Raw genomic sequence first — 8266 nt, 5'->3', positions numbered from 1 at the left:
TTATGACACAGCTCATACAGAAAGACTCCTGAAGTGTACAACTTAACACACTATCTAGAGTCAACAAGGATCAACACTGCAGTCTATGAGCTAAGACTTGTATATGCTGCATAAACGATGGTGAGAGCCAGCTCTTGTCCTCCCTCCCCAGAGCAGTGGAGAGATTCTTTCCCCTGTGGGCTTTCTAGCTCCATCTTTTAATAGCTTTCCTGTGCCAAGTCCTATAAAACACATTCCAGATTCACTGCAGAGGCAAACTGTGTACACAAGTCACCCACCAGCTCATAAGTATTTTTGTTAGCTATGTAGAGAATATCATGTAATTACAAGGTAGTCACATTCACGATCATTAAAACAGAGTTCTGTGTAATAGCCATATTATGTTGTGATAATCTGTTACACTTTTGAGCATGCACCCATCTCAGAGTTAACATGCCTGAAGATATTTTCTGTAAGGCAAGTACATCTCAATGTTTAGATCAATAAAAAGACTCTTAAATTTGGTACTTGTGTCTTTTTATGCATGAAATTGTACTGAGTTTCACTCTCATATACATATAACAAAGAGAGCGAACACATTCACTGGAATTTTAAGTACTGCATTCACTAAACTTGACTTATGGAAATCAAAACCACACAGCACTGGGGAAAAAAATTCAAATTCTGAGAATTTCCAATCAAAAGAAGATCTCTCTATTAGGATTCTGCTGGAAGAATTCAGTTGTGAGAATAGAACAAAGAAGCTCCTGCCAGAGAAAACAAGCAGCGCAGAAGAATAGGAGTATTTCATAAGATAGTTCTGTCATCCAGGTGCAGACCGTTACCGGAATCAGAGCAGTTCACTACATATATTAAGGCACAGCCTAGATGCCAACACACAAATGTCCACATTAAGAAGAAATGAAGGGGCATGAAATAATGAAGTGAAGGTGGGCAAGCTGAATCCCTAAGAAGCAGGCAGGAGACAGCAAGCAATCATAACGAAAGTGCCTGTGACAGCAGCGCGAGGGGAGTGGGGAAGACTGGTGTGGACCCTCACAGCAAGGGGGAGAACACAGAAGGAATCAACCTTCCAAGTGCCATGCAGGGCACCTATTGATCCAAAGCATCATTGGCTATTCACATAACTCAGTACACAAGTAAGCAAGATGGTTTAAATGAAAAGGTGGTGTGGTTAGTAGGAATGAGCATCAGCGAAGAGGTTGACAGTTTTTACATTAGCTTTGGATGTGTTTTCAGTAGTATCCATCCCTGTGATCCTGAGCCTCTGAGTCAGCTTCTGTGGCTCTCCTGACTCACCTTTCCTGAGCCCAACAATTCAGACAGCTAGGCAGAGCTGTTCTTCCTCTTCTCTTTGAACAAAAAGCCAACCCAGGAAGCTTAAATCACCCATCATTAAAGCAGCCCTTTCTGACTTCAGGTTACCGGGAGCCACTCACACAGTCTTGAGTAAGATGTGGTGGAAAGAGACAGCTTGCAGGACTCATTCATGCTACAGACACCGAGCCCTCAGATTACCCAAAAGGTCTGGCAACAAATTGAAATGACACGATATGATACTATCGATAAGACATGATATAATGATAACCAAAGGGTGGAAGGAGATAAAGGTGCAGGATAAATAAGGACACAAACCTGAACTAAATGTACAGGGAAGGTGTATCCTTTAAACTCCAAGCTTTGTTTTGGCTGTGTGTAGCGTGGAAGTAATCATGTCAACGACAAGCAAAGCTGCTGGAAGCATGCACGTTCTGTTCCATGGCAGCTTTCCAGAGCAGAATTCTATTTCACAGCAAGCAGGAATGGGACCAAAGCCCTGTGAAAGTTATCCTGAAAAAAGCAGTTCCAAAGCATTCAGTGGCTGATCAAAACCTGAACATTTCATCTCTGGACAGAAATGCAGTCCTCCAGCAGGGCTTACCTTTCCTGTAGGACACTGAGTGTTAAATTCCTGGTGCCTTTATTCACAGTATAACATTGTTGTTTGTCTCCTCGAGCACACAATAAATTGTCAGAATAAAAACCCAAATCTTTTTCTTGGCATCCCAGGGTGCTCTAACAAGTTCTTAGAGCTGTTTCCGCTTCCCATAGCACAGCTCTCCTTCCATACCATACTCTTCAGGGTTTCTGTCATGTTTAGATGCTGTTGTTTGTATAGAATCTCTTAACAGAACATGGTTTGCCACACTGGGACAGATTGCTCAGCACCGGTGTGCTCAGCCATGAGAATTGCTAAATTTACTTGTCCATTCTATATGTGTCTCTGCAGCGTGGCACAGCAGGCAGTATATTCCTATCCACTGGGTAGCAGAGGTGCTTTGAAATAGGAACCACAGCCACAGGGTCATGGTGTGAACTGACCTGTTACCTGCTGGAAAACTTGAAGTCTTTTTTTGTCTCCACTTTGGAGCGAAGGAAGGAATTATGAAGTCTCCATAGTGCAAGCAACCCAGCTGTTTCCTCAGAAATGTGCAAATCTTGATTAGAAAAATAAGAAGTTCAAACAATGCACCCACAGTTAATAGGCTCAGTCTGTTTGGCAAGTTGTAAATATTCTTGGAGAGTTGTCAGCATCTTTCAAAAACACAAGAAGTTTTGCTTTGTTAGGATTGCTGTTGTGCACATATTGCAAGGCATCAAAAAGAAAGTGACCTGGCATGGTTTCTCAGAACTGAATTATTTACATGAAAGGGTTGTGAAATTAGATCCTTACTACGTAATCAAAAGACTCTTAACAATGGTCTGAAACATAATGCTTTCACCGAGTGTATAAATCACTCCTGTATTTTATCTTTATATCCCATCTCCTTTAATCTCATAGCATGATGTGGACATCAGTTGAATCTACAAGCCTTTTTAGTTCTGCTGAAATACTGCCTGGAAAAAATATATGTGTCTGTGATGATGTGCGTATTAGAAGTAAGATATACTGATGACTCTTCACTTCTTTTGCCTATTTTCTTTGTTTCACAACTATTTTGTCTCCATTTCTAAACAGTGGTGTAACATGGTACAGAAATACAACCTGAACCTTTGTTAGTTGAACTAACAAGTATAGTTTATTATCTAGTATTCCTTGGTATACTTCCCAGAAGTATGGCACTGACTATATGTACAGCTGAAAGCTGCTGGTTGTCATTAGAATAGCATCATTCTGATCATCATTTGACATCAATCCAAATCTCTTATAGAAATGTAGCAATCAACCTGGAGCATTTGGTTTTCAACTAACAAACATGATCATGAATCAGAGAAAGGTTCTGATAAGCAACCTTACAGTCCTTAGTGTGTTCCTAAGATCTTTGTGTAGGACTTTGGATCATCTTGGTTTGTATTTTACAATATTTTCCTTCTCCTCACACAACTTTGTAAGCTTTCCTCTTATTTTGCAATATGCAGGAGAACTGAATGTGAACAAAACCAAACCATAAACTAGGAGAAGAAATTTGACCATCAAAACACTTGACATTCTGAAATTAAATCACTTCTGAAATCAAATGTCTTCAGCTGGGGTATTGGAAGCCTAGAACGTACCAGTTTTCAAGGCAGCTTACAATGGCTATACGGAGACTGCAGGCAGACGTAGAGATTTAGTCTTCAAGAAGGAACATTTATGAGTTCTCAGGTGATACAGTCTGTATTTTAGAGAATCTTCCACTGTTGTGCAGTGTCTGTAAGTTTATATTACAGCTAGTCAGAACTAGAGCAGAACTATTTTCTATTTTAATGTCATTTAATAATATATTGAAGTTTTTCTGAATCTTGGAAGCTGTAAGAAAAACCCTTCACACCTGGTGAAACGAAACATTTTAGGCAGAATAGCTAACATGTATAGTATAATTATTCAGAAGTTTTGCTTTTATTTTAGTCATTAGTCACAAGACCTAACAATTTACTATAGAACATCTACTTGAAAATTAAAGACATGCATTTGTTGTGACAAACAGCATATGAAAGCTTTTCCTAAACCGGGACATCCCTAAATTCGGAGTGTTGTGGTTTGGGATTTTTTAAGGCACTTGCTGAACTTTCTGAATAGCATGAAAGTCAGCTTTGTTCATCTGCTGCAGATTCATCACAGCTGCATATCTAGTTTGCACATTTGTCGTCTTATATATGACAACTTCAAACATTTTTTTAACATCTAATGAATCATATAGTGAGTGGTGGCTCTGGTGAATTACCAAGAAGCCATGCCTCTGAATATATAAAGGAACGGGATGGAATGTCTTCTGTCTTATATGTTTCCAAGGGCAATTGCTCATTAGCTGTTTTCAGGTTTTGTCTGCAGGTATTTGCATTTTAAGAAAGTGAGCGGTCTTTTCAATGGGCCACCATCAGTCATCATGACAGCTGTAGCAAGCAATATTTTCATGCATTGTTTCATGGTGATAACTAAAGGGAACATTTGGGATTGCATTTATTTCAAATTGTATTATTTCTGAGAGAATGATGACAACTGGCTTGGGCACAGCCTGCCTAACTTTATGGTGCTCAGAATGTTATAAATTTCATTCACGTTGCAATAATGGTGAGTGCTTAGTAGAATGGAAGGAGGGTGTTATATTCTCTGTCAGCAAAGATGAAGGCACTAAGAAAATAATTTCCCTGGTCCAAAAGATAGGACTGATCAGCCTAAGACAGCTAAAAACCTTCCCTCAAAAGTAGAACTTCTGATGCTGAGATATTTCTGCCTATGCTTCTTACAGTGGATGAAATGGCCCCTTTCTAGGTAGCTGAACCATTGACTGATTACTAACAAGGGAGAGTAATTTTCACATCCTAGACATTACACAGCTATAAGAAGTAGTTTCTTTACATTTGTATTCATCTTAGATTTCATTTTCTTCTGTCAGAAACAGAAGCTCACACAAGTTGAAATTTTAACATTGAATTCAGCCTGTTTTGACTGTTATCACCAGGTTAATGGGTTATACTACAGAAGGTCTCTTAAACAGGCAGAGAGAGACTGTTAAGACTGAGCAAAGAGACTGTTTTTCATGCCCCCAATCGTAAGCTTCACTTCAACCTCATGTTTGTGACTCCCTTACACAGCATTTCATAGGTTGGTTTATCTTCTAGGAATGCAATCTACTTAATTGTTACTAAGCTGGCCTTCAAGGAGAATAAAGGAATTAATTTGGACTGAATTTAAGGAGTCCAATTTAGTCTTAAAAGTCTTAAGACTCCAATAGTGACTAATAAATGCCCAGTTAGAGGCAACTGGTAACAGTGAGTTTTGTCCTACATTCTCCATACAAATTAAAACTTTCCCTTCATTACTTAGATATGGATAATCGTCTCTTTTTTCTGCTCCAAAATCACAAGATTTTGCAAATATTCATGAAATTTTCCTTGCCATTCTCAGAAAACTCTAGGGTTTCTGCATCAGAAGTATGTTCGGAGAGTGACAGTTTGGTCACTGGGTGATGGGGGTCTCGGGGCCAGGGTCCATACCTGAGGCCTCTGATTTAAATGTCTTCAGAGAGTATTTCAAGTGCCATTAACTCTCTATCAAATGCAATGACAGAGCTAGTCCCCAAACCAGCAAACAATTAAGCAACAGAAGCAATAATACCTGCTTTGACACATAAACTCTATTATCAGTGGGGGGACCACAGTTAAGTGTGAAAAGGATCCCATCTTCCTCTTCAGTAACCCAACCTGCTGAAAGAGAGGAGTTAACTGAGGACTTATTCTTGCAAAATTTCAGTCTTTTTCAAAGTTTTCGGTAGAACTACCTGTTCCTTGGCATAAATGCAATCCCTGCCACCTCTCATCTAACCCCAGACAGTGTCTTTGTGTTTATGACACAAGATGGGCTTACGGAAGGCTTCTTGTAGTAGACAGTCAGCTGGATCGGGCACCTGGGGGTGCCTAGTTGCCTACTTGAGGAGGAGTCACTTGCACTGATTTGAATCAAGTTTTTACCTTCCTCACTGCATATGATGTGATAATAGTAATGGAAAGAGAGGGCTATAGATGTAATTTTCTATAAATTCTTTTTCATACTCGTTTTAAATCTGAACTTTGCAAGCAAATTCTGAATGCTACAACATGGACAGCATATCTTAAACACCTCAAAAGCTTGCAACTGTGATGCCTGTGGCCGAGTCAAGCACATTCCTGACAGAAATGTCAGCTCTGCTTTCTCTTCCCTATTACAATAAAAATGCAATGGCTTCACCAATGGATATATATCCAAAGTTTAAACTCAAATCCTCATGTTTACTTGAGACATCTCACTGAATTAATCATCCCACTCTGTTAGTTAACTTTGCTTGGTACCATTAAATAACTACAAGGTTTCTGTTCATCCATGGAATCAAAGTTATTTGTTACTTATTTGAGTACAAAGAATCACGCAATGACTCCCCAGAGATGTTTTATGAGAGGGACCATGGAAGAGCTTAATCTCACCATGGTGATTTTTGGACTGTTTACTGTTGTTAATTTTAGGCTCAATAAAGCAAAGCAAAAAACCATGAGTTTGGACTCAGAAAACAGATTAGGAAAGCAAAGAACTAAATCTGATTTTAGACTTGTTTCCTTTATACAGGTAAAAAGTTTGAGCCTAGCTTAGTGAGGCTCAGATACTATCGGTGAACTCTTGTTCTCAGCAAAATCCACAAACACTAAGTTGTGAAATACTGCTCTTCCTTCCCTGTCCAGCTCCTTACAAAACCAGCAAAAAGGCATAATTAATCAAGTATCAGCCTTTTTGCACAGAACCCATTATCATCTTTAGGAATAATTGCTCCCCTAGAAGTGATGTTGTAAATAGTAATACATGTTACTTGGCAAAGAGGTGTGCTGTCTCAGCAAATTTATTCCAAGCAACAGCAACCCAACAAAGCATTGTAGGTACCAATTATTCAGCCAGGAAGGACAAGTGAAAAATACATAAGTGACAAATGTTACCTATAGCATGCTTTAATACACCATAACTCCTTAATCTGAAAGCCTGCTAAGTTTTATATGGAATATTCAAATTTGAAAATATAGTAAGAAGTCCGTATTAGGCACTAGAAGTCTATCAAGTAGGAATCAAACAAGTATGGTTATTGTCCTTTGAAGTACACAGCCTCAGACAAAGTAAACGCTCAAATCCACATACTTTGGACCAGTTTTCCAGAGAGCACACTCAGGTACAGGCTCAGGAAGGTGCCTAGCTTTACTTCTTCAGCAGGTCTGAGACTGGAATACCAGGAGAAGTCAAGTTTCATAATGCAAATGTCAGCAAGTTGTTATAGTATTTCAATCCCTCCAAAAATGGGAAAACAACCCCTGCTGTTTATTGTAGGATCCTTTCTATTCTCAAATGCAGCACAGATCACAGTATCAACAGCCCTTCTGGTATTTTGCCTTTCAACACAGCATTATGTGAACGACTGCACACCAGCTGTAGCTTAGATCAAACCAGAAGGCAAGCTCCAGCTTGTTGGGTCTGACTTTACAAACCTTGAAAGAGCAGAATCCTGATTAGGTCTGTAATTTGATGGCATCTTCCTTTTCAAGGAGAAACTACAAGATTTTTGATCTGAATGTTTTGTTTTGCACCTTTCTGTCTTTCAAAGGTAGGCCTTACTACTGTTGGGTTTGTGTTTCTTTGTTAAGATTTAGGGGTTTAGATTTTTTTCCTTTTCACATGGCTGGAAAGACTCTAGCTAATTATTTTTGAAAGAAGCTTTTCTGCTTCACCTGTTTTAAATCAACTTTTTAGCAAAAAAAGAATGTAAAGGTAGAGAGAGCAAATACTGGGGACCCAAGTCTGGCTCCTGTTCTCTAGCCATCTGTCTCGTTTGTGTAAGAGACCAGGGGAGACAATAATACTCAAATCTGTACCCCTTCCTCCCCTGAAAAGGTAGCTGAAAACCACTGTAAACAGGGGGGAAGGGAATGATTGGTGGGAAATCCATTAATCTATTTTAAGAGAGGAAGAGATTGGGTAACATTGAAGAGTCAACAAAACAAAAGTTGAATTGTAACGATTCCCTGGAGGTTCTATTGAGAAGTTTGCTTCAGATAATCCTCCTCAAAGACTCATTTTACTCTGTAAATACAGGAACGTTTCATCTCTTGCTGTATCGGTGGGATGCATCTGCACCTGCCATGGCCGTGACTGCAATACACCTTCCTTAGAGCTGCACTGGTTAATGCCAGCTAGCTCAGGCGCTGGTTGCAATCCAGCTGAGACAATAGGGCTAGAGGCTCAAATCTTTGCTGGTACTACAGCTGATAGAGACTCCCAAGGTACCGCAGCGAG

The sequence above is a fragment of the Falco rusticolus genome, chromosome 8 (genome assembly GCF_015220075.1).
Source record: "Falco rusticolus isolate bFalRus1 chromosome 8, bFalRus1.pri, whole genome shotgun sequence".
Lineage (NCBI taxonomy): Eukaryota > Metazoa > Chordata > Aves > Falconiformes > Falconidae > Falco > Falco rusticolus.
This window is presented reverse-complemented; position numbering follows the sequence as displayed.